This window comes from Hyla sarda, chromosome 7, assembly GCF_029499605.1.
Source record: "Hyla sarda isolate aHylSar1 chromosome 7, aHylSar1.hap1, whole genome shotgun sequence".
Classification (NCBI taxonomy): Eukaryota; Metazoa; Chordata; class Amphibia; order Anura; family Hylidae; genus Hyla; species Hyla sarda.
The window spans coordinates 61,833,067-61,858,219 of NC_079195.1; the positions used below are offsets into that span (position 1 = coordinate 61,833,067).

Sequence of the window (25,153 nt, forward strand, 5' to 3'; positions counted from 1 at the left end):
ACAATTAAACATAGGGAACTTTAACAATATAGAAACTAAATAACACATACATGTCTGGGCATCTGCTTGAATACTGCTGTGATCCAGGCGGGTGATGCAGGTAGAGTCAGCTCTGCAATCATCAATTGTAGTTAACGAAAGTCACAATCCGAGGGCTCCAGCATCAATGTCTCAAATGGTGAAAAGTTTTTACAAGAATAATATATTAAAAATCCATTAAAAACATTAGATTTTTACATTTATAGAAACCTAAAATAAAATACTTGTTTCCAGCCTGGACATGGCCAAGGTTGGAAATGCGTTGTCTGCGTGGAAACATATATATATATATATATATATATATATATATATATATATATTTATTTTTTAAATCAACTGGTGCCAGAAAGTTAAACAGATTTGTAAATTACTTCTATTAAAAAAAATCTTAATCCTTCTAGTACTAATTAGCTGCTGAATACTACAATGGGAATTAATTTCTTTTTGGAACACAGAGCTCTCTGCTGACATCATGAGCACAGTGCTCTCTGCTGAGATCTCTGTCCATTTTAAGAACTGTCCTAAATGGACAGAGATGTCAGCAGAGAGCAATGTGATCATGATGTCACCAGAGAGCTCTGTGCTCCAAAAAGAAAATAATTTCCACTGTAGTGTTCAGCAGCTAATAAGTACTGGAAGTACTAATAAAAGTAATTTACAAATCTGTTTAACTTTCTGGCACAAGTTGATTTAAAAAAATAAAAATAAAAAAAAGTTTTCCACCAGAGTACCCCTTTAAGGGGTATTTTATGTTCATTTTTCCCTTCAGCCTTTGAGCCCATGATGCCAAGTTATAATACTGTGTAATATGATTCTATTACCTCTGTGCTCCGCTTTGTTCTGTTTTCATGCAGAGGACCCAATACCCAGAAGTGCTGTAGTCTTTTTATATTAATGTTGTCTCTTCATGTCTCTATATGACTTTTCCCAGCATTCCCAGTATTTGGCCAGAGACAATGGCCCTCCTTTACTAGCATGATTCTATTAGGTTTTGCGCCTAAATTCTATCACACGGAACGTGCGACAGAATGTGCGACAGAAAAAAGCCGACAGAATTTGAATCACTCAGTGTGAAATAAAAAAACTACATATGGGCGTTGTTTTCGGGAAAAGGGGCGTGTTCCCTACATTTCAGCCAAAATCACTCGTCTTTTCCTAAAACCACTCTGAAATTCATGTGAATTATCTGGGAAGAAAACCTGACACTTTAAAGCATGTATAAAGTTTCAGAAAGCAGAGTAAATTCTCTGGCTGTTTGCTCCTTTGCCTGCCTCATCTTTTTCAAGCAATTCTTACTTGTTATTTTTTATTTTTTGCACAATTACATTTTTAAGCAAGGTTTTAGCTATATTAATAAATTTTTATGAGTCTTTTCAACACTTTTTTTCCCCTATCGAAATATATATATATATATATATATATATGTACTCATTTAATACATCTATCTATATGTGTCTCCCTCCTTCCTCAGGTCCGAGCTACAGTGTGTGCATACAGTACTTTATATATACATATTTCCAAGAATACATTAACCCATTAAACATTTGACATTTGCTGGGTCTGAATGCAATTGGATGACATCAGCCTCCAGGGTCTATTGGGCTAGATCTATAACCTTTTGATATTTTGCCCATCAAAACAATGGTCCCATTGTGGTCTATGGCGATCTTGTGGCAAATGGGGTAGAAAGCTAAACAGCAGGGTATTGGTAGTAATGTGGATGGGAGACCCTGGTGTTGGTTCAATTCCTGGGTTGATATACAGTGTACTTTAATTAGGATACATATATGATTCAACTGATAATTAAAAAAGTGTTTGAACCAATAGGAACTAGATCAATTGGATATCATAAATGGGCAACTAGGTTAATTAAAACAGGAGGTACTGTGTGGTATCCAATTGACCTAGGGGGAGATTTGTCAAAACTGTCCAGAGGAAAAGTAGGCCATAGCAACCAATCAGTTTGCTTCTTTCATTTTGCAGAGGCCTTGTTAAAAATGAAGGAAGCTATCTGATTGGTTGCTATGGGCAACTGGGCAAGTTTTGATCAATCTCCCCCCAATTTCCCACGGTTCAAAAAATCCTGTCTATCCTAATTAAAGTATAATCCCAACACAGATTATCAACCCTGGAATTGAACCTACAACAGGGTCTCCCATCCATATTACTACCAGGAGCCTGCTGATTAGCTTTCTACCCTGTTTGGTGCAAGATCTCCATAGACCACAATGACTCCAATGGGCAAAAAAATCAAATTGTTATAGATATAGCCCATTCATTCTTATACACTACCAATAGACCCTGGAGGCTGATGTCATACTCAGCCTCCAATGGCATTCAGACCCGGCAAATGTAAAATGTTTAATGGGTTGATGTATTCATGGAAATATGTATATATAAAAGTACTGTATCCACACACTGTAACTCGGACCTGAGGAAGGAGGGAGCCCCTCAGAATATTTTTTTATTTTTTTTATTAACTGGTGCCAGAAAGTTATAAAGATTTGCAAATGACTTCTGTATAAAAATCTTAACTCTTCTAATACTTATCAGCTGCCGTATGTGCCACAGGAAGTTCTTTTCTTTTTTAATGTAATTTCTGCCTGACCACAGTGCTCTCTGCTGACACCTATGTCCATTTTTAGGAACTGTCCAGAGCAGGATAGGTTTGTTATGGGGATTTTCTCTTACTCTGGACAGTTCCTAAAATAGGCAGAGGTGTCAGCAGAGACACATACCACAGCCATTATTCGTAAATGGTCTATGGTCTACAGGGGTCATTGCTATGCTGCAGTGGGTGGATGGATAGCAAAGTGGAAGGGATTTACTATGTAACATCTTCCACCCACCTACTGCAGCATATAAACACACCAGAGACCATATTACACAGTATTATTACTGGGCATCATGGGCTCAAAGGCTGAAGAAAAAAGATTCCTGGAATACCCCTTTAATGCTGGAGCCTGTAAACTATAACTTTTGCAATCAACATTGAGAATAGCCAAACCCTATTTGTTTGTTTATATTAGAGGGGTCCTCCCACTTCCTCAATTTTTGATATGTTGTTAAGATGTTTCACTGGTTCATTCACTGGGCATGCACATGAATGGCCACTTTTTCATAAGACATTTTCTTAAAAATAGTTGACTCCATCTTGTCTTGCCTAACAGGGACAATAGATTAATCTTCATATGAATAAAGGTCCAATAAGACACATTAGTAAGACATTTAGAGCATGTAATTCACTACATGTGCAAATGCCGAGGTCCAATGTGCAATGTGTATCAGAGCCCCAATGCAAAAAGACTCCTCCATCTTTCATGAGCCACGTGGTATTTTCTTATGTGGCAGAGGAACCTTTAGGTCCCATCAGACAATGGTGCCGCTCGTGGTTATGCTAATCTCCGAAGGAAAATAAATCCTTTTATTCAGAGCTTGGTAAACATAAATTTAGTGCAAAGAGTTAGTTTATTTCCAAGGGGAGCTTACTCCCATAAATCCCAGCATAGCTATACTACTTTATTACTAATTCAACCTGCCTTGTAAATCAATGACCTCTTTCCTATAATTGGACATTCTCCTATAAGATTCGGTGATGATTAGAGATGAGCGAATTTTTGAAAAATTCGATTCAACCGATTCTCCGAAGTTTCCCCCCAAATTTGGTTCGGTCTGAATTTATTTGTGGTTAATCTGTATTAAAAACGGCTATTTCTGGCCAACAGAGAGCCTCAATAGGGGTGTAGAACACTTTGCCTTGCTGTAAGAGGCATAGGGTGTGTGCTGGGTTAGTGGAATAATACAGTTATTCAGTATGACAAGCAGATTAGAGGCATCACCATTAGAATCACTGTCGCAGAGCCGCACAATGACGGAGCCTGGAGGTGGCATCAGTATGAGGAGAACATATATTGGCTGAATGACACAGCATGGAGGTGGTAGCAGCATGAGGAGACATTATAGTGCCTGAATGACACAATGCGGAGGTGTTGGCAGCAAGAGCAGACCATATAGTGGCTGAATGACACAGCCATGAGTTGGCGGCAGCATCAGGAGACCATATAGTGGCTGAATGACACAGCCTGGAGGTGGCAGAAGCATGAGGAGACCATATAGTGTCTGAGTGACACAGCCTGGAGTTGGTGGCAGCAAGAGCAGACCATATAGTGGCTGAATGACACAGCCTGGAGTTGGCAGCAGCATAAGGAGACCATATAGTGGCTGAATGACAGCCTGGAGTTGGCGGTGGCATGAGGAGACCATATAGTGGCTGAATGACAGAGCCTGGAGGTGATGGAAATGAGGAGACAATATAGTTGCAGAATGAGAAAGCCTGTAGGTGGCAGCAGCATGAGGAGAACATATGGTGGCAGAATGAGACAGCCTGGAGCATGCATGAGCATGAGGAGAACATATGGTGGCAGTATCTTGTGAAAGAGCAAGCGGGGGACTCCGCACCGTTCTACTGGGTATACAGTCTCTTTGCCAGCATTGTAGGTGGTCAGTCTGCAGGTAGGAAAATGACTGTGAGCCAGGTACCTGTGCAGTGGTGGCAGTATGAGACAGCCTGGTGGCCTCAGCAGCATCAGTAGTCCTGAAAGTGACCCGGTGACATAGTGGGGCGGTGGGTGGCAATAACAGTACCCGGTGATGAAGGTGGGTGAAAAAGGGAGAACTTGGCATCAGATTTGTGGCATCAGGCGGGTGGCAGGATCAGAATAATAGCTGAGGCAGGTAGGCAGAAAAAAATGGTCTCTTTTGTAAAAGTGTTAGTGTGCAGTATTGAGGATATGCATTACATAAAACTTAACTATTAATAATATTCTTAGGATAAAATATATGTACCCAAATTTTTTTTTTAAATCAAACAAAAGGAAAGGTGTGCAAAAAACACCATGTGCCACCTACACCACCAAGTATTGATGTGATGCAAAGACCTCTAAAAGGTGGAAGGGAACAACATATGGTTCATTGTAACTGGTGGGGGGTAAAAACTTCCACTGTAAGGCCCTACTCTGGCCTTATTAATTCCCTTCTTGGCAAGTGTTACTCGCCCTAAAAAGGGTGGCCCCACACAGGAAACTCTCCCTATTTCCACCTAAAAACCCTGTGAAATGGCAGTGTTTGTAGGTGGAAATAGGGAGAGGTTCCTGTGTGGAGAGGTTCCTGTCTGGGGATGCCCTTTCTAGGGTGAGTAACACTTGCCATGAAGGGAATTAATGCGAGAGTAGGGCCTTACAAAGGAAGTTTTTCCCCCACCGGTTACAATGGACCATACGTTGTTCAACCTTTTAGAAGTCTTTGCATCACATCAATATTTGGTGGTGTAGGTGGCACACAGTGTTTTTGCACACCTTTCCTTTTGTTTGATTTAAAAAAAATTGGGTACATATATTTTATCCTAAGAAAAGTTACGTTTTAGCTAATGCATATCCTCAATACTTACTTGTGGTCTGATGCTGAGGAATGTCTGTAACTGGGGAGCAGCACCTTAAATATATTTTGCACTATCCATATTTGTGAATTGTTGGTGTGGCACCATGGTCAATCTACTCTGATGCATCAGGCATTGGTGGATGGAAATCCTAGCTGATCCATGCCTGATTCATCTTCACAAAAGTCAGTCTCTGCACATTTTTTGTGGACAGACAAGTTCTCCTTGGGGTTACTATGGCCCACGCCGCACTAAACACTCGGTCTGATGGCACACTACTGGCCGAGCAGGACAGCTTTTCCAGGGAAAACTCTGCTAGTTGTGGCCACAAATCAAGTTTGGCTGCCCAGAAGTCCAGTGTTGGCATGGTCATGTCAAGGTATAACACCACCTGCTGGTTCAGGTCCTGCTCCAGGTCTTCCTGCGGCTAATGAGTTGCTTCACTATGCGGGTGAAGAAAGCTACTCATCAGGGACTGTAGACTCAGGCTGCTGCTGATGGAGCTAGTACTACTCCTTCCACCCCACCCATCCCCAGCAGCCATGGCAGTGGAAGGTGAGCGCAGAGGATGGACAATGGCGCAGATAGGTATCAGTCAACTGACTACGTAGGATGTCTCTGTAGTAGGTCAGTTTGTCCTCCCTCTCAGTGGGTGTAAAAAAGGCCCCCATTTTGTGCCAGTAGCGAGGTTCCAATAAGGTGGAGAGCCAGAAGTCATGGTAAAATGGTAAAAATTTGGTGGTCACTACGCAAGCAAGTGAGCATGCATCATGCCATTTGTGCAAGTAACTCGGAGGGACTCCCTACCTCCATCTCCACCGCATACGATGTGTCTGGGTCCTCTGTCTCGCCTTCCTCATAACCCTCTAGTTCTCTAGCGGCTCCTCCTCTCCACCGCCCATCTTGTGAAACCTAAACTGTGCTCCACTGTGCCCCTCCCCATCCTCCTCCAGTTCAGCACCCATAGGGCTCATCAGGCCGCTTTATGGAGATGCTGCACATGTTGATGGAGGGCTGTGGTGCCAACTTGGTACCCTGACCACGCTTCACCTTCTGCCGACATATCTTACATGTGGCCAGGTTAACATCCTCCCGATGCTTGATGAAAAACTGTCACACCGCCGAGTAGCTGATTTTCCCAACAACAGTCGGCACTAATTGACTGCTACTCCCACCCACTCCAGGACCCCCTGTTCCACTACGTCCCGGAAAGGTAGGCTGCCCTTAAGCAGGTGGTCTACCCCGGGCACGTTTGGCTCCAGACTTTCCACTTTTGCCACGATGCTGACTGCCAACCATGCTACCGCCTTCCTGGCTTAGCTTCTGCCTCACGGGCAACCTGCAACTCTCTTCTCCTGATGATGATGAAACCCCTTCTGCACCCGACTCTCAAGTGTGATCGGCTTCATTATCATCGAGTTGTGTCTGCACGTCACTGATATCCTCCTCAGGTTCCTCAACAGTGTCTGCTTCAGGACCCTGAACACTTGCAACACCACCTATCACGCCACTCTCCTCATCACTACTTGCCCGCCTAGCAAAGGAAGCGGCAAATGTCTCCTCCCCTTCTTGGCTGGGCAGTAGCTGCTGACTGCCCTTTAGATCGTCCACACTAAATAGTGGAGCTGAACCCAGAGCATAAGATACTTCTGTGGGGGAGGGAACAGTATAGGACAGAGGCAATTGGAGGACAGGGATTGCTCGTGGGCCATACCAACTGAGGGTTGTGTCCGAGGAACCAACCAACTGTTGAATGGGGGTGTCAGATGTCACTTGTGATGAAGTGGATGACAGTGTTAACCAATCGATGATGGCAGATGGTTGCTGGTCGAGACACGACCGCTAGCTGGTATCGTGAACTCAGGGCCCTCGCTGTGACTCCTGCTGCCACTCACCCCTAGTCTGCGGCAATCTCTGCCTGATGAAGTTTGGCCTCTGCCACTCCTCTGTGCACATCCTTGCACTTCTCTGCCTGACATACTTAGTGAGTATATGAGGGGAGTACAAAATGCTTCACTATGCTTAAAACAGTATTTGTCTACAACATTAGCAGGTTTGTACTTTTGGCTGGCCTTTCACAGTATCTAGACCCTGAAGACTTTAACAGGAACAAAATGGTTCACCACTTAGATGTATGTATGGGGTATGCACTTATGAGGGGAGGACAATGTGCTCCAGTACGCTTAAAACAGTATTTGTCTACAACACCAGCAGGTGTGTACTTTTGCCTGGCTTTTCACAGTATCTAGGCCCTTAAGACTTTAACAGGAACAAAATGGTACACCACTTAGATGTACGCACATGTTACACTTAATAGAGGACAATATACTTATAGTGCTCTGCTCACCCTAACTGGCTGGCCATTATTAGCTTTTCAGTTGTTGTACACACCAGTGCTGCAGCACACAGTCACTGTGTACTACACCCAAAATTGCAATTTCTCTCTCAATCTCACTCCCCACCCTATCAGTGCATCTAGGCTGCATTTGGGCTTGAGGGGAATCGCTGTTGTGAAAAAGCTTTTCTGTGCAACACACACTGCTCTCTGTCCCTCTGTCTGCAATATAACGCTGATGTGACTGGAAGGTGAATCACTTCTGTAAAAATGCTTTTCTGTGTAATACACACAGTTGTCTGTCTCTCTCTCTCTGTAATAGAATGCTGATGTGACTTGCCGCAAGATGGCTGACGATTATCTAGGGCTGTGACATCACAGGGGTGGCAGGCTGCTGATAGCCTGCATGCTGCATGTGATTCAAGGTCATCCTGCCGACCCTTGTTCCCGCCTTCCCAGGATTCCTTGCCCCACGTCCTCACATGTGGATCCAGCATTTTAGATGCCTTGCCCCTGGAGCCTGGACCACACTAAATGGAGTTTAATGAAGCGATTTGCGCGACCGATATTCATATTGGTTACGAATCAAATTTTTCCTGAATCCATATATTTCATATGGCGCTCAAATGATCAATATGAACTGGAATAACAGATGTAGCAGAGATGATGTGTCATTAGATGTAACTTATAGTCCTTTACAAAACCTCTGTATTTACATAGGACTGACGGTATGTTTTGTACTTTATCAAAAGTCAGTGGATTGTCAAGGTGAAGCCCCAAAGAACTGAAGGAAATCTGTCAGAGCCGAGATTGGTAGGGGGCTGAACAACATTAATAATCATATTTTTATTGATGTGAAACATGGTGTCTGTCAAAGGATAAGTACTAATATCACCTTTAGCTGATCACATAAACCCTCATTTTCCTATTTAGCACATAGTGTATATTATAGAAATAAAACCTATAGAAATAATGAAAAAACCCAGTGGGGATTACCGTATTTTTCACCCTATAGGACGCACTGGCGTATAAGACGCACCCAATTTATAGGTGCAAAATCCAAAAAAAATAAAGATTTTTAACCCAATAGTGGTCTTCAACCTGCGGACCTCCAGATGTTGCAAAACTACAACTCCCAGCATGCCCGGACAGCCGTTGGCTGTCTTTTCACTGGTGGGCCAATTAGAATGATGCAAATACACTTGTCAGAGGTTATCAACAACATCCCTAGCAACCAATAGTAAAGTTGCCCACACCCTCACTGTTTTCTTCCTCGAATATGCGAATATAACGAATACATGAAATTCGCGAATATAGGACCAATATATTGACTATACAGAAAGCTTCCCATCTGTAAAGATGGCTTACTACCAGCCACCCAACACAACAGTCAACAAATGTGTTCCTAAAACAGGCTATAATGTCTCCTTTAAAGGCTGCAAACTTCCAAATTCAAACTCTCAGCAATGATTCCTTACGTGCGGGCTGACTCTCGCCAGTGGCGGATCCAGGGGGGGGGGGGGGGGGGCAACGGGGCAATTGCCCTACCCCCCCCCCCCCCCCCGAGACTGCTGCCCCTATTACTGAGGAGCAGGAGCTGTCCCCGGCTCCACTGTCCCCTCACCTTTCACACGCTGCTCCAGCTCCTGCTGTCCCTTTAAGAGAAGGAGCTGATGGACGCGGCAACTTAGTCCCTGCTCATCTGACCCCTCCCCCGGCTGCTCAAACAGTGTGCCTCCAGCTGTTGCAAAACTAGAACTACCAGCATGCCCAGACAGCCAACCAGAGTTGTAGTTTTGCAACAGCTGGAGGCACCCTAGTTGGGAAACACTGTGGGGCTATATACATCAGCTGTGCTGTACCACTGCCCTGGCTGCTATAAATATATGCATGTATATAGTGGTCAAGGCTACAATTAATGTATATAGCCCCTCAGTGTTATGTCACTATATACCAATGTCTGTGCTGTGTTCTCTGCCCTGCCTGGCCCATATTACGTATATAATATATATATATATATATATATATATATATATATATATATATATAGTATGGGCCAGTTCAGAGGACACACAGCACGTATATAGGGACATAATACTGCAGGACTATATACATCAGCTTATCTGTGCTGTACCCACTGCCCTGGCAGCTATATATATATATATATATATATATATATATATATAGTAGCCAGGGCAGTGGCTACAGCACAGCTGATGTATATAGCACCGCAGTGTTATGTCAGTATATGTCACTATATACCAATGTCTGTGCTGTGTTCTCTGCCCTGCCTGGCCCATATTACGTATATAATATATAGTATGGGCCAGTTCAGAGGACACAAAGCACGTATATAGGGACATAATACTGCAGGACTATATACATCAGCTTATCTGTGCTGTACCCACTGCCCTGGCAGCTATATTTATGCACATAAACATATACATATATATATATATAGTAGCCAGGGCAGTGGGTACAGCACAGCTGATGTATATAGTCCCGCAGTATTATGTCCCTTTTCTCACTGGCCTATACATGGGGACCAAAAAACTAAAAAAAAAAAGGGTAAAAAAATAAATAAGTAATAAATGTGATTTACCCCTTGCCTAATAAAAGTTTGAATCACCCTTTGTTCCCATTTTTTAAATGAAATAATGTAAGGAAAACCCTATACATAAACCCTAAACATATGTGGTAGCGCCACATGCACAAATGTGTGAACTAATAAAATATAATAATTAAGTTGCACACTGAAAGATGAAAGCATGAAAAAATATCAAAGTCCAGAAGTGCGTATTTTTGGTCACTTCAATAACTAAAAAAAAAATAAAATCTAAATAAAAATGGTCCTGACAAAAACTTCAGATCACATCACAAAAAATAAGCCCTCATATAGTCCTGTATGCGGAAAAATAAAAGGGTTATAGGGGTGAGAAGAGGACACTTTAAAGCATACTCATTTAATGCCCTCCTGTCATGTGCCACTCACTTATAATGCCCCCCCCCTGTCTTGTGCCCCTTACTTAACCCCTTAAGGACCGGAGGTTTTTCCGTTTTTGCATTTTCGTTTTTTGCTCCTTGCCTTTAAAAAATCATAACTCTTTCAAATTTACACCTAAAAATCCATATGATGGCTTATTTTTTGCGCCACCAATTCTACTTTGTAATGACGTCAGTCATTTTGCCCAAAAATCTGTGGTGAAGCGGGAAAAAAAATCATTGTGCGACAAAATTGAAAAAAAAACGCTGTTTTGTAACTTTTGGGGGCTTCCGTTTCTACGTAGTACATTTTTCGGTAAAAATGACACCTGATATGTATTCTGTAGGTCCATACAATTAAAATGATACCCTACTTATATAGGTTTGATTTTGTCGGACTTCTGGAAAAAATCATAACTACATGCAGGAAAATTAATACGTTTAAAATTGTCATCTTCTGACCCCTATAACTTTTTTATTTTTCCGTGTATGGGGCGGTATGAGGGCTCATTTTTGCGCCGTGATCTGAAGTTTTTAACGGTACCATTTTTGCATTGATAGGACTTATTGATCACTTTTTATTCATTTTTAAATGATATAAAAAGTGACCAAAAATGCACTATTTTGGACTTTGGAATTTTTTTGCGCGCACGCCATTGACCGAGCGGTTTAATTAATGATATATTTTTATAATTCGGACATTTCCGCACGCGGTGATACCACATATGTTTATTTTTATTTTTATTTACACTGTGTTTTTTTTTTTATTGGAAAAGGGGGGTGATTCAAACTTTTAATAGGGGAGGAGTTAAATGATGTTTATTCACTTTTTTTTTTCACTTTTTTTTTGCAGTGTTATAGGTCCCATAGGGACCTATAACACTGCACACACTGATCTTCTATGTTGATCACTGGCTTCTCATAAGAAACCAGTGATCAACGATTCTGCCGGATGACTGCTCATGCCTGGATCTCAGGCACTGAGCAGTCATTCGGCGATCGGACAGCGAGGAGGCAGGTAGGGGCCCTCCCGCTGTCCTGTCAGCTGTTCGGGATGCCGCGATTTCACCGCGGCTATCCCGAACAGCCCACTGAGCTAGCCGGGATGCTTTCGGTTTCACTTTAGACGCGGCGTTCAACTTTGAACGCCGCGTCTAAAGGGTTAATAGCGCGCGGCACAGCGATCAATGCCGCGCGCTATTAGCCACGGGTCCCGGCCGTTGTTAGAGGCCGGGCCCGACCCGCTATGACGCGGGGCCACGCCGTGGCCCCGCGTTATAGATCGGGAGTGGACACATGACGTTCCAGTACGTCATGTGTCCTTAAGGGGTTAAAATGCCCCCTGAGGGTGCAGGACAGGGGGCATTATAACATTACATTGGCATTACATGTGAGGGGAACATTTCAGGGGCATTATATGTGAGGGGCACAGCACAGGGGGGCATTATATGCTAGGGGGACAGGACAGAGGGCATTATTATTATGAGGGAGAACAGGGTGGGTCATAGTTATATGTGGGGGCACAGGATGGGGCATTAATACTATATATGAGGGGCAGAGAGTATAAGGAATTTCTGGGGTAGTACGGTTTTCATTAGCCACAATACATCACGGTATTGTATTCAGGAGGGATATTTAGAGCGTACAGTGTGTTGTAGTAATATATTCAGAGGTTACAGTGTGTGGCAGTATTATATTCAGGGGGTACAGTGTGAGGCAGTATCATATTTAGGGGGTACAGTGTGTGGCAGTATTATATTCAGGGGTACAGTGTGTTGTAATATATTCAGAGGTTTCAGTGTAAGGCAGTATTATATTCAGGGGGTACAGTGTGTGGCAGTATTATATTCAGGGGTACAGTGTGTGGCAGTATTATATTTAGTGGGTACAGTGTGTGGCAGTAAAATATTCAGGGGTACAGTGTGTGGCAGTAATATATTCAGGGGTAAAGTGTGTGGCAGTATTATATTCAGTGGGTACAGTGTGTGGCAGTAATATATTCAGGGGTACAGTGTGTGGCAGTATTATATTCAGGGGGTACAGTGTGTGGCAGTATTATATTCAGGGGTACAGTGTGTGACAGTATTATATTCAGGGGTACAGTGTGTGGCAGTATTATATTCAGTGGGTACAGTGTGTGGCAGTAATATATTCAGGGGTACAGTGTGTGGCAGTATTATATTCAGGGGGTACAGTGTGTGGCAGTATTATATTCAGGGGTACAGTGTGTGGCAGTATTATATTCAGGGGTACAGTGTGTGGCAGTATTATATTCAGTGGGTACAGTGTGTGGCAGTAATATATTCAGGGGTAAAGTGTCTGGCAGTATTATATTCAGTGGGTACAGTGTGTGGCAGTAATATATTCAGGGGTACAGTGTGTGGCAGTATTATATTCAGTGGGTACAGTGTGTCAGAATTATATTTAGAGGGTACAGTGTGCCAGAATTATATTCAGAGGGTACAGTGTGCCAGAATTATATTCAGAGGGTGTGTGCCAGTATTATATTCAAAGGATACAGTGTTTGGAAGGTTTCTAATAGTAATTGTTTTCATATAGAGGATCAGAATCCGCTGACATAGTGAGGAGCTGTCTGGGCGTCAAGTTCTGCAGAGAGAAGATTTAGCTGGACCTGGCGGTATGTTCCATCTGAATTAGATAAGGGAAGACTATAGAGAAAACGTCACCTGTAGTCACTGATATCATTGTGTAGTGTCCTGACTGTCCCATCACTGGTAAGTTTTGCAGTAATGATGAGTGAAACAACAACTCCCAGCATCCCCTCACCACTACTTAGGTCATACTGGGAGTTGTAGTTTTAACCCCTTAAGGACCGGAGGTTTTTCCGTTTTTGCATTTTCGTTTTTTGCTCCTTGCCTTTAAAAAATCATAACTCTTTCAAATTTACACCTAAAAATCCATATGATGGCTTATTTTTTGCGCCACCAATTCTACTTTGTAATGACGTCAGTCATTTTGCCCAAAAAACTGTGGTGAAGCGGGAAAAAAAATCATTGTGCGACAAAATTGAAAAAAAAACGCTGTTTTGTAACTTTTGGGGGCTTCCGTTTCTACGTAGTACATTTTTCGGTAAAAATGACACCTGATATGTATTCTGTAGGTCCATACGATTAAAATGATACCCTAGTTATATAGGTTTGATTTTGTCGGACTTCTGGAAAAAATCATAACTACATGCAGGAAAATTAATACGTTTAAAATTGTCATCTTCTGACCCCTATAACTTTTTTATTTTTCCGTGTATGGGGCGGTATGAGGGCTCATTTTTTGCGCCGTGATCTGAAGTTTTTAACGGTACCATTTTTGCATTGATAGGACTTATTGATCACTTTTTATTCATTTTTAAATGATATAAAAAGTGACCAAAAATGCACTATTTTGGACTTTGGAATTTTTTTGCGCGCACGCCATTGACCGAGCGGTTTAATTAATGATATATTTTTATAATTCGGACATTTCCGCACGCGGTGATACCACATATGTTTATTTTTATTTTTATTTACACTGTGTTTTTTTTTTTATTGGAAAAGGGGGGTGATTCAAACTTTTAATAGGGGAGGAGTTAAATGATGTTTATTCACTTTTTTTTTTCACTTTTTTTTTGCAGTGTTATAGGTCCCATAGGGACCTATAACACTGCACACACTGATCTTCTATGTTGATCACTGGTTTCTCATAAGAAACCAGTGATCAACGATTCTGCCGGATGACTGCTCATGCCTGGATCTCAGGCACTGAGCAGTCATTCGGCGATCGGACAGCGAGGAGGCAGGTAGGGGCCCTCCCGCTGTCCTGTCAGCTGTTCGGGATGCCGCGATTTCACCGCGGCTATCCCGAACAGCCCACTGAGCTAGCCGGGATGCTTTCGGTTTCACTTTAGACGCGGCGTTCAACTTTGAACGCCGCGTCTAAAGGGTTAATAGCGCGCGGCACAGCGATCAATGCCGCGCGCTATTAGCCACGGGTCCCGGCCGTTGTTAGAGGCCGGGCCCGACCCGCTATGACGCGGGGCCACGCCGTGGCCCCGCGTTATAGATCGGGAGTGGACACATGACGTTCCAGTACGTCATGTGTCCTTAAGGGGTTAAATGGTAAAAACTTCTTTAGCGCTTTCCTATTCTGTGGCAATTGGTATATTTGATTATTATACTGGATACATTTAATAATATTGTAAGTTCTTTAAGAAACACCTTATTTTCTGTCCACCAAAACGAAATTCTCTAATAGTGCCCCTCACGAGACTAGACTCTGGATTCGCCCCTGACTCTCGCCTAGTTTTAAAGGGGTACTCCGGAGGAAAACACAGTGCTCTCTGCTGACATCTCTGTCCGTTTTAGGAACTGTCCAGAGCAGCATATGTTTGCTATGGGGATTTTCTCCTACTCTGGACAGTTCTTAAAATGGACAGAGGTGTCAGCAGAGAGCACTGTGCTCATGATGTCAGCAGAGAGCTCTGTGTTCCAAAAAGAAAATAATTTCCTCTGTAGTATTCAGCAGCTAATAAGTACTGGAAGGATTGACATTTTTTAATAGAAGTAATTTGCAAATCTGTTTAACTTTCTGGCACCAGTTGATTTAAAAAAAAAAAGTGTTCCACCGGAGTACCCCTTTAAAGCCCAGTGACAAGCTGTCTTCAGAACCTGAGCTGCCTTGGGTTAGTCTTAAAACCTGGAGTCGCCCATTCCGGTCACTGTCTCACACTCTTTCTTATTAGTTGTTCAACCCTCTACCAGCTTGTGTAGTTAACCCCTTAACAACCAAGGACGTATATTTACATCCTTGGCCGGCTCCCGCGATATAACGCGGGGTCACGCGGTGATCCCGCGTCATATCAGGTCGGACCTGGCATGTATCTGAAGGCGGGTCTGGGCTAATAGCGCGTGGCAGCGATCGCGGTGCCGCGCACTATTAACCCTTTAGATGCGGCGTTCAAAGTTAAACGCCACGTCTAAACCGAAAGTGAAAGTTGCCCGGCTGCTCAGTTGGGCTGATCGGGACCACCGCAGTGAAAATGTGGTGTCCCGATCAGCTGGGACACGAGCAGACGTCCTCTTACCTGCCTCCGGCATGTCCCCTCAGTGATTGATTGCTCCAAGCCTGAGATGCAGGCTTGAGCAATCGGCCGCCGATAACGCTGATCACTGCAAAGCTATGGCTTTGCAGGGAACAGTGCTGGCAATCAGTGTGTGCAGTGTTATCGGTCCCTATGGAACCTATAACACTGCAAAAAAAAAAGTGTAAAAAAAAGTTAGTAAATGTGATTTAACCCTTTCCTTAATAAAAGTTCAAATCATCCCCCTTTTCCCATAAAAAAAAAACACCATGTAAATAAAAATAAATATAAACATATGTGGTATCGCTGCGTGCGTAAATATCCAAACTATAAAAATACATAATTAATTAAACCGCACGGTCAATGGCATACGCGCCCAAAAATTCCAAAATAACGTATTTTTGGTCGCTTTTTTATATCATGAAAAAATGACTAAAAAGCAAACAAAAGTCTGATCAATACAAAAATTATACCGCTAAAAACGTCAGATCACGGTGCAAAAAATGAGTCCTCATACTGCCCCATACGCGGAAAAATAAAAAAGTTAGGCTGGGTTCACACCACGTTTTTCAAATAGGGTAACCGTATACGATTTTCCGCAAAAAAATGTATACGACCGTATCCGAAACCGTATGCATAGAGAATGCATTGGAAACCGTATTCCAAATGTTGTGTACGGTTGCATCCGTTTTGCCTCAGATACGGTTTTGCCGATTTTTCAACTGTAGGCAAAAACGCTGTCGACCACGTTTTTGCCTCCGGTTGGAAAACCGTATGCGAACCGTATGCAGTTCATTTAACATTTTTGTCTATGAGAACCGTACACAGAATTTCAGAATACGGTTGCACACGGTTTTTCTAATCCGTTTTTGGAGTTGACGCATGCGCAGATTGGAATTTCAATAGAACAATAGTAACTTTATTAAATTGCTGGAAAACTAATTCCAACAAAATAGCAAAACCGCTGGCAAAAACTGATGCAAACGGATAGAACCGTACGGGGAAAAACCGTATACGTTTTAATTTTGAGTCATACGGTTGTATACGGTTGCATACGGTTTTTGCCATACTTTTTTTAGCGGAAAACCATATACGGTAACCGTATTTGAAAAACGTGGTGTGAACCCAGCCTTATAGGGGTCAGAAGATGACAATTTTCAACGTATACATTTTTCTGCATGTAGTTATGATTTTTTTACATAAGTACGACAAAATCAAACCTATATAAGTAGGGTATCATTTTAATTGTATGGACCTACAGAATAAAGATAAGGTGTCCTTTTTACTTAAAAAGGTACTGCGTAGAAATGGAAGCCCCCAAAATTACAAAATGGCGTTTTTTCTTCAATTTCGTCGCACAATGATTTTTTTCCCCCCGTTACACCGTAGATTTTTGGGTAAAATGACTGATGTCACTGCAAAGTAGAATTGGTGGCGCAAAAAAAGTATATAAATAAAAAAAAATAAGCCATAATATGGATTTTTAGGTGCAAAATTAAAAGGGTTATGATTTTTAAAAGGTGAGGAGGAAAAAACGAAAGTGCTTAAGGGATTAAAATAAGCAAAGGGCTGTGACAGATTCCCTCTAAAAGTACAAATTTAACCTTCCTTTATCTGTACATTATCCAACAGTGCTATGCAACCTATGGCGCTTCAGTCATTTAAAACTGCAACCCCCATCATGCCAATAACTAAAAAGCCAGAGGTTGTATACGCAGGATTTTAGTGATGAATATTTTGCTATCCAGCCAGCAGGACATTTGCAGAGAGAGACCTCAGAACAGAATATTGGATGATGATGACAAGTGCCTAACACAGGCCAATACTGCGGGATGTGACCATCCATAGCAACATGCATGCAAAGTCCCGCAGTGCCTGTGAATAGGATTGAAGTTAACACGACTTGACAAACAATGTCACCCACAGAACAGTGAAAGAAGATAGTCGGGTAAAATGAGAATATTTTCCAGCCAGCAATAGTCTGGGAGCATCACAGCATGGAGATACTAGTGCTGGAATACAGAGAAAACAATAGATGAAAATGACTGGAGGGAAACTAGTGATCCGCCATGTTTAGAAGACAAATTATAATCCACTTCCCCTTTTTTTCTTCTTTCTTTTTCTTTTCAGCAGCATCTTCAAAGCTAATTTTAAAGCCTAATCATCATTGTATCCTGGGGAATCATAAGTATCATCTTATTCCTATGCTGCTCCCAAGTTTCCAGCCATGTTCCAAATTACAGTGCACTGACCAGATGAGTCTTACGAGGAGATACCGGGACATAAACAAAATAAATAAGGCCTGATAGTAAAGTCAGAATTGTCTCTCCACCTTATTAACAATAAACTGAACTTCAGTGGTATGGGGGGGGGGGGGGGGGATGGTGATAGTATTCCTGATAATCTCCTTAGTGGTCTATACTGGTTTAGTTCCCAGTATCCAGAGTGGTATAATATGGTGGTTATGGGAATAGCTAATACAGTGATCCCAACTTACAATGGCCACAACATACACCAGTTTAAAATACAATGGTCTTTTCTGGACTATTGTAACTTGAAACCAGACTCAACATACAATGCTATGGACAGTCCAGATGTGCAAAATGTGTCAATGGCTGGAAGAACTGACCAATCAGAATGGGCATTCACTGGTAAAACACCTGTATTACTGAAGCGTTTGCACTGACTGGTGTCTGGTAGCGCCCCCTACAGTAGAGGGAGGTATTACATGTTCTGTACTTTACTGAAGATTTTATGCAGGCTTTATAACCGGAACAGTCTCTTTACAAGCAAAGTCTCTTAAATATTGACAGTGGTTGGGACCTTGAGCGTTTTAAAGTCCGGAGACTGATATGCGCTGTTCCACTGGATTTAGGGATTTAGATGCAGTCCAGTAGTCACACTAGCTTTAGCGGGGATTTAGTTTAGGACTCATGGTTTAGTTCAGGCTGAGGCCGGCAGGCTTCTGGCCTAGGGTTGTCTTTGCAAGTTACACAGATCTCAACTCTCCGATGATCCGGAACCCAAGAGCTATGCTGCTAGCTCAGGAACAAGAGAGCGATCATTGGCTGCAGCTCCCTAATATGAGCAGAGGCTAGCCTTAAGCTGCTTGGTCCAAAACTTCTGTCAATCATCTGTACAAAGAATCATGGTCCGACATGTGACCACACCATGTGACCTCTGAAAGGTCCTAAAGCATAACTCAAAGGAATTAACATAGTCACATGACCGAAGGTCCTGCGATGCTATAAAGGTAATTATACTAATATACATTATTAAATATATACACATAAACACTATAAAATTAGAGAAGGAGGAGGCGACTAGGGGCTGTCCCACCTGGAGGACCCTACCTGAACGTAGTAACTCTGACTTTGGGGACCTCTACACTAGGTACGGAATGCAATAAGGTACCGGGACACCACAATAATATTGCTGCCCCTTGACCCCGTCAATTGTTACACCTCCCACCTTACTACTTGGGTGACACACTGTAACAACCCCCTCTTCATGTAATCTCCATACTATTGAGGTGACACACTGGGGGGGGTTGAGGCAGAAAGACAGATGTTATGACACAAGCGCTGTCAGATTGCTGGACGGTTCTCAGAGAGGAGAGCTGCATGCAGTGGTGCTGCGCTCCTCTTGCAGACTGAAGAATGCTAGTTATCATTGTACAGGGGGCATTGGTGGGAGTGATGCTGGCTTTGAGTGGGCGGTTCAGATACTGGCTGGCTAAGTTTCATGTGGCAGGCAGTGTAGCGCCCCCCCCCCCAATAGGGTGTCCTAGGCGGATGCCTATTTTGCCTATAGGCAGAGCCGGCACCGTGCACATGCTTGTTGATTACCGTTTCTGTAGGTACAGGACTATGAACGATTACAACAGCCGACAGAGCGGTGGCATTTGGTTCTCCTAACAGATGATGTTCTCTAGGCTGTACTCGAGTATAAGCCGAGTGTTTCAGCACGATTTGTGCTTAATACGCCCCCCTCGGCTTATACTCGAGTGAACTCTCCGCCTGTCAATCCCTTTTAGTGGTCTTCAACCTGCAGACCTCCAGATGTTGCAAAACTACAACTCCCAGCATGCCCGGACAGCCATCGGCTGTCCGGGCATGCTGGGTGTTGTAGTTTTGAAACCTCTGGAGGTCCGAAGGTTGAAGACCACTGTGGCCTTAGTCATCCTCCAGCCCCCCCCCCCCCCCCCCTTTGTTTTGTACTCACCTCTCCTCTGCGGGAAGTTAGTGTGAGCCCGCAACGACTAATCCTCCCCACCGGACGGTCCCTGCAGCATAGATGGCCCGGACCAGCTCACCCTAACTTCCCGCCGAGGGGAGGTGAGTACAAAACAAAAGGGGGGGGGGTGGGGCTGGATGACGACTAAGGCCGCAGTGGTCTTCAACCTGCAGACCTCCAGAAGTTTCAAAACTACAACTCCCAGCATGCCCGGACAGCCGATGGCTGTCCGGGCATGCTGGGAGTTGTAGTTTTGCAACATCTGGAGGTCCACAAGTTGAAGACCACTAATGAAGGGATTGACAGGCGGTGATGATGAAGGGGGGGGGTGGATGATGATGGGGGTCTGGATGATTACATGGGGGATGATGTATTTCCCACCCTAGGCTTAAAGTCGAGTCAATAACTTTTCCTGGGTTTTTGGGGTGAAGTTAGGGACCTCGGCTTATATTCGGGTCGGCTTATACTCATGTATATACGGTATAAGGTGCTGTAGCTGGCCTCATGTGCCGCATAATGTATCTTTCTCTTTTGGGTGGGATCTGACTCTCTTGCTATATAATGCAATTATGATCTATGTAGAGCCATGACTCTTGAGCATATGTTCCAGGTAGTCAGATAATAGCTAGGCATAAGGAGTATTGGTGCACTCACTGGACACGCTGTCCCGTGTCCATGATCTAGGGAATTTTCCTACATATGTTCCCCTCTCTAGCCCTGTGTTGGGGAACTATTGCCATTTTAAGTGTACAAATGCAAACATAGTACATAAGAAAAGTATTAAGTAGAAAAATAATCTGATGACATCAATATGGCATTTGGCAGTTGTAATGTCGTGGTTACATTCCGCAACTTTACCGTGCAGAGTAATACACAATACAAGGCACAGTTCAAGGAGCTGTTTTTGAAAGAAAGCAGCCATGTGTTTCTAATATCATACATTCCCTTTTAACATATACTATTTTTAAAGGGGTTATCTAGGATTACAAAAAAATAGCACAACTTTTGTCCATGGGGTGTATCTCCTGTATCATACTTGCCAACAGATCCAATTTTACTAGCACAATGTCATGAACCACAATGTGAGCGTTTTGAGACAATTTAATCCCTTAAGGACTCAGGGTTTTCCGTTTTTGCATTTTCGTTTTTTCCTCCTTACTTTTAAAAAATCATAACTCTTTCAATTTTTCACCTAAAAATCCATATGATGGCTTATTTTTTGCGCCACCAATGCTACTTTGTAATGACTTCAGTCATTTTACCCAAAAATCTATGGCGAAAAGGAAAAAAAAATCAATTTGAGACAAAATTGAAAAAAAAAAAACGCCATTTTGTAACTTTTGGGGGCTTCCGTTTCTGCACAGTACATTTTTCATACGGTTAAAATGATACCCTACTTACATAGGTTTGATTTTGTCGTACTTCTGGAAAAAATCAAAACTACATGCAGGAAAATTTATACGTTTAAAATTGTCATCTTCTGAGCCCTATAACTTTTTTATTTTTCCGCGTATGGGGCGATATGAGGGCTCATTTTTTGCGCCGTGATCTGAAGTTTTTAGCGGTACCATTTGCATTGATAGGACTTATTGATCGCTTTTTATTAATTTTTTCATTATATAAAAAGTGACCAAAAATGCACTATTTTGGACTTTGGAATTTTTTTGCACGCACGCCATTGACCGTGCGGTTTAATTAATGATATATTTTTATAATTCGGACATTTCCACATGCAGCGATACCACATATGTTTATTTTTATTTACACTGTTTTTTTTTTATGGGAAAAGGGGGGTGATTCAAACTCTTAATAGGGGAGGGATTAAATGATCTTTATTCACTTTTTTTTCCACTTTTTTTTTTGCAGTGTTGTAGCTCCCATAGGGACCTATAACACTGCACACACTGATCTTTCACATTGATCACTGGTTTCTCATAGGAAACCAGTGATCGATGATTCTGCCGCTTGACTGCTCATGCCTGGATCTCAGGCACTGAGCAGTCATTCGGCGATCGGAAAGCGAGGAGGCAGGAAGGGACCCTCCCGCTGTCCTGTAAGCTGTTCGGGATGCCGCGATTTCACCGCGGCTATTCCGAACAGCTCCCTGAGCTAACCGGCATGGTTTCACCTTCATTCTAGACGCTGCGTTCAACTTTGAACGCCGCGTCTAAAGGGTTAATAGCACGCGGCAGCGTGATCAATGCCGCGCGCTATTAGCCACGGGTCCCAGCCGTTGTTAGAGGCTGGGCCCGACCGACACACCGTGGCCCCACGTTATAGATCGGGAGCGGACTCAGGGCGTACAGGTACGCCCTGGGTCCTTAACAGGTTAAAGGGGTACTCCGCCCCTAGACATCTTATCCCCTATCCAAAGGATAGGGGATAAGATGTCAGATCGCCGGGGTCCCGCTGCTGGGGAGCCCCGGGATCGCCGCTGCGGCACTGCACTATCATTGCTGCACAGGGTGAGTTCGCTCTGTGCGTAATGAAGGGCGATACAGGGGACGGAGCAGTATGACGTCATGGCTCCGCCCCTCGTGACATCACGGCCCGTCCCCTTAATGCAAGTCTATGGCAGGAGGCAAGTCTACGGCAGAGCCGTGATGTACCGATGCTCCGGCCCCTGTATTGCCCGTCATTACGTGCAGAGCGAACTCGTGACCAGCAGCGGGACCCCGGCGATTTGACATCTTATACCCTATCCTTTGGATAGGGGATAAGATGTTTAGGGGCGGAGTACCCCTTTAAGGGGCAGAGATTGACCCTGTTTTGGCTATAATAATAATCTGGCATTGCAACTCATTTAAATAGGTCTAAATTGTCTGTTTTTTTTATTTTTATTTTTTTATTATAACAATATAATCCCCCTCATGACCCAGCAACTTGTTTTTATTTATAACATTTTTTTGGCTTACGTTTTCTTCTTCTCCTCACATTTTCAGACCCATACCTTTTTTTTGACACTGACAAAGTTGTACCATATTCCTTTCCCCCGACCAATGAGGTACATGTGTGTCATGGGTTGGAAGGGGGCTATTAAATGTCTATAATGGTTATAGCTGTGTTTCTGTTTTAGAACTTGACTTTTCTACTGATTTATATAGTTCTCTTAACTAAATACTTAGATGTGTAAGGAACTCCCCCTTGTTGCGACACCCTGCCAAAAAAATGTTATCTAGTCGTTGCCTCTGGGCCTTGTCGCAGTTGTTGTGACTCTAGTTATGCCAATGGCTCAATACTTTCAATTCATACCAAATGCCCCTGAGTCCTGTCTGCAGATGACATCCCAGGATGTTATCTTTTCCTAATTGATGTTGAGTGTTCCCTATCAATGTAGTGCGATGATTCTCTGCCATTTTTACTGTTATTATTAAGAATTTATTTGGTAATTTTCTGTTGTCGTCCAGCGGCAGATAGTAAACGTCCATTGACTGACACGGACTCACTTAGTTACATTACTTTTCTCTTTTGCTTCTTTATTCTCCACACGTGTTCTAAGGACAAATGACCCAGTTGGTGTCCTGTGTGAAAGTTGTTAAAGTTTGGATGATGTTGTAATTTTTTGCTAAATGTGTCAATTTGGAGGAAAATGTCAGACTCAATTGTCTATTAAAAGATATTGTGAATTAATGCCTAAAAACAACTTTTCCATCATTATTACCTGACTACTGAATCAATGCATAGTTTAAAGGGGTATTCCAGGAAAAAAAATGTTTATATCAACTGGCTCCAGCAAGTTAAACAGATTTGTAAATTACTTCTATAAAAAAAATCTTAATCCTTCCAATAATCAGCTGCTGAAGTTAAGTTGTTCTTTTCTGTCTGGCAACAGTGCTCTCTGCTGACATCTCTGTCTCGGGAACTGCACAGAATAGAAGAGGTTTGCTATGGGGATTTGCATCTACTCTGGACAGTTCCCGAGACAGGTGTCATCAGAGAGCACTTAGACAGAATAGAACAACTCAACTTCAGCAGCTCATAACTACTGAAAGGATTAAGATTTTTTAATAGAAGTAATTTACAAATCTGTTTAACTTTCTGGAGCTAGTTGAGATATATATATATATATATATATCAGTTTTTTTTCCTGGACAACCCCTTTAAAGAGAGTTGAATAAGATTTGAAAGAAGGGCTTGGATTTTTTCCCCCAGAAACAGCGCCATTCTTGTCCATGAACGGTAAACAACACTACAGCCTAGGACCATTATTAGCCCGAGTTATGAGACAAGTATTTTATGCTGAAACAATATGTATATAACAAATGCAACCAAAATTTGACATTATAAAATGTATTTAGGAAATTGTTAGCATGGAAATATATTGTCCTTTTTAAATACAGAAGAGCTGATCAATCTAACTTCCTTTCCTGTATTCTGCTTGGTTCATGCTGCAGTCTTTTACATAAAAAAAAAAAAAATTTGTATAAAAAAAAATAATTTGGAATTTCAGGGGAAAAAAGGCATTTGAAAAAAACTTACACATTTTACCAAAAATGAATTATATCTCTTTAAGGGTGGGCTCACACTTGTCGTATTTTGCAGCATATTTACTGCTGCGTAGTTTCCTACCCATTGAAGTCAATGGGTAGCAAAATATGCATTTGATTTTGCTACCAATTGACTTCAATGGGTAAGAAACAACAGAGCAGCAAATGTGCAGCAAAATATGGCATGTGTGACCCCACCCTAAAGAAGTTTTGCTTCTTTAAAGAGAACATTTCCTTGCAAGAAGTACTTTAAAAGTATATGGAAAAGCCACATCGGCAGAACCCAGAGTACCTAACCATAAGTGTTGCTTTTTTTTATTTTATTTTTTATATTTTTTACTGTAATGTCATATTTTGTGCAATGATTTTTTAGAAAATCAGATTTAATGATCACAATGTAAGGCTCCATTTTTCCTGCGTGGGTGCCCTAGGGAAACTGAACAACTGCTGACAGCTTCTGCTTCAGACTAAAGACGGTCACTGGCTATCTCTATTAAAAGCTTATTGTCAGGGAACACTTCTACCAAAAAGGGATTACATGTATCAAATTGGGAAAAAAAAAAACT

General features: G+C 42.5%; 1 protein-coding gene across 20 annotated transcripts in view; it reads left to right on the top strand.

Moving 5' to 3' along the window:
* ADGRA1 (adhesion G protein-coupled receptor A1) overlaps window positions 1-25,153 on the top strand; it is a 1,152,497-nt gene that overhangs the window by 864,326 nt on the left and 263,018 nt on the right. The window contains exon 1 of one of the 20 annotated variants that reach the window (XM_056529289.1): window positions 19,009-19,117. The exons of the other annotated variants lie outside the window; for them this stretch is intronic. The gene's annotated coding sequence lies outside the window, so the exon portion shown is untranslated. Of the gene's footprint in view, window positions 1-19,008; window positions 19,118-25,153 lie in introns of those variants that run through there. 20 annotated transcript variants of the gene reach the window in all.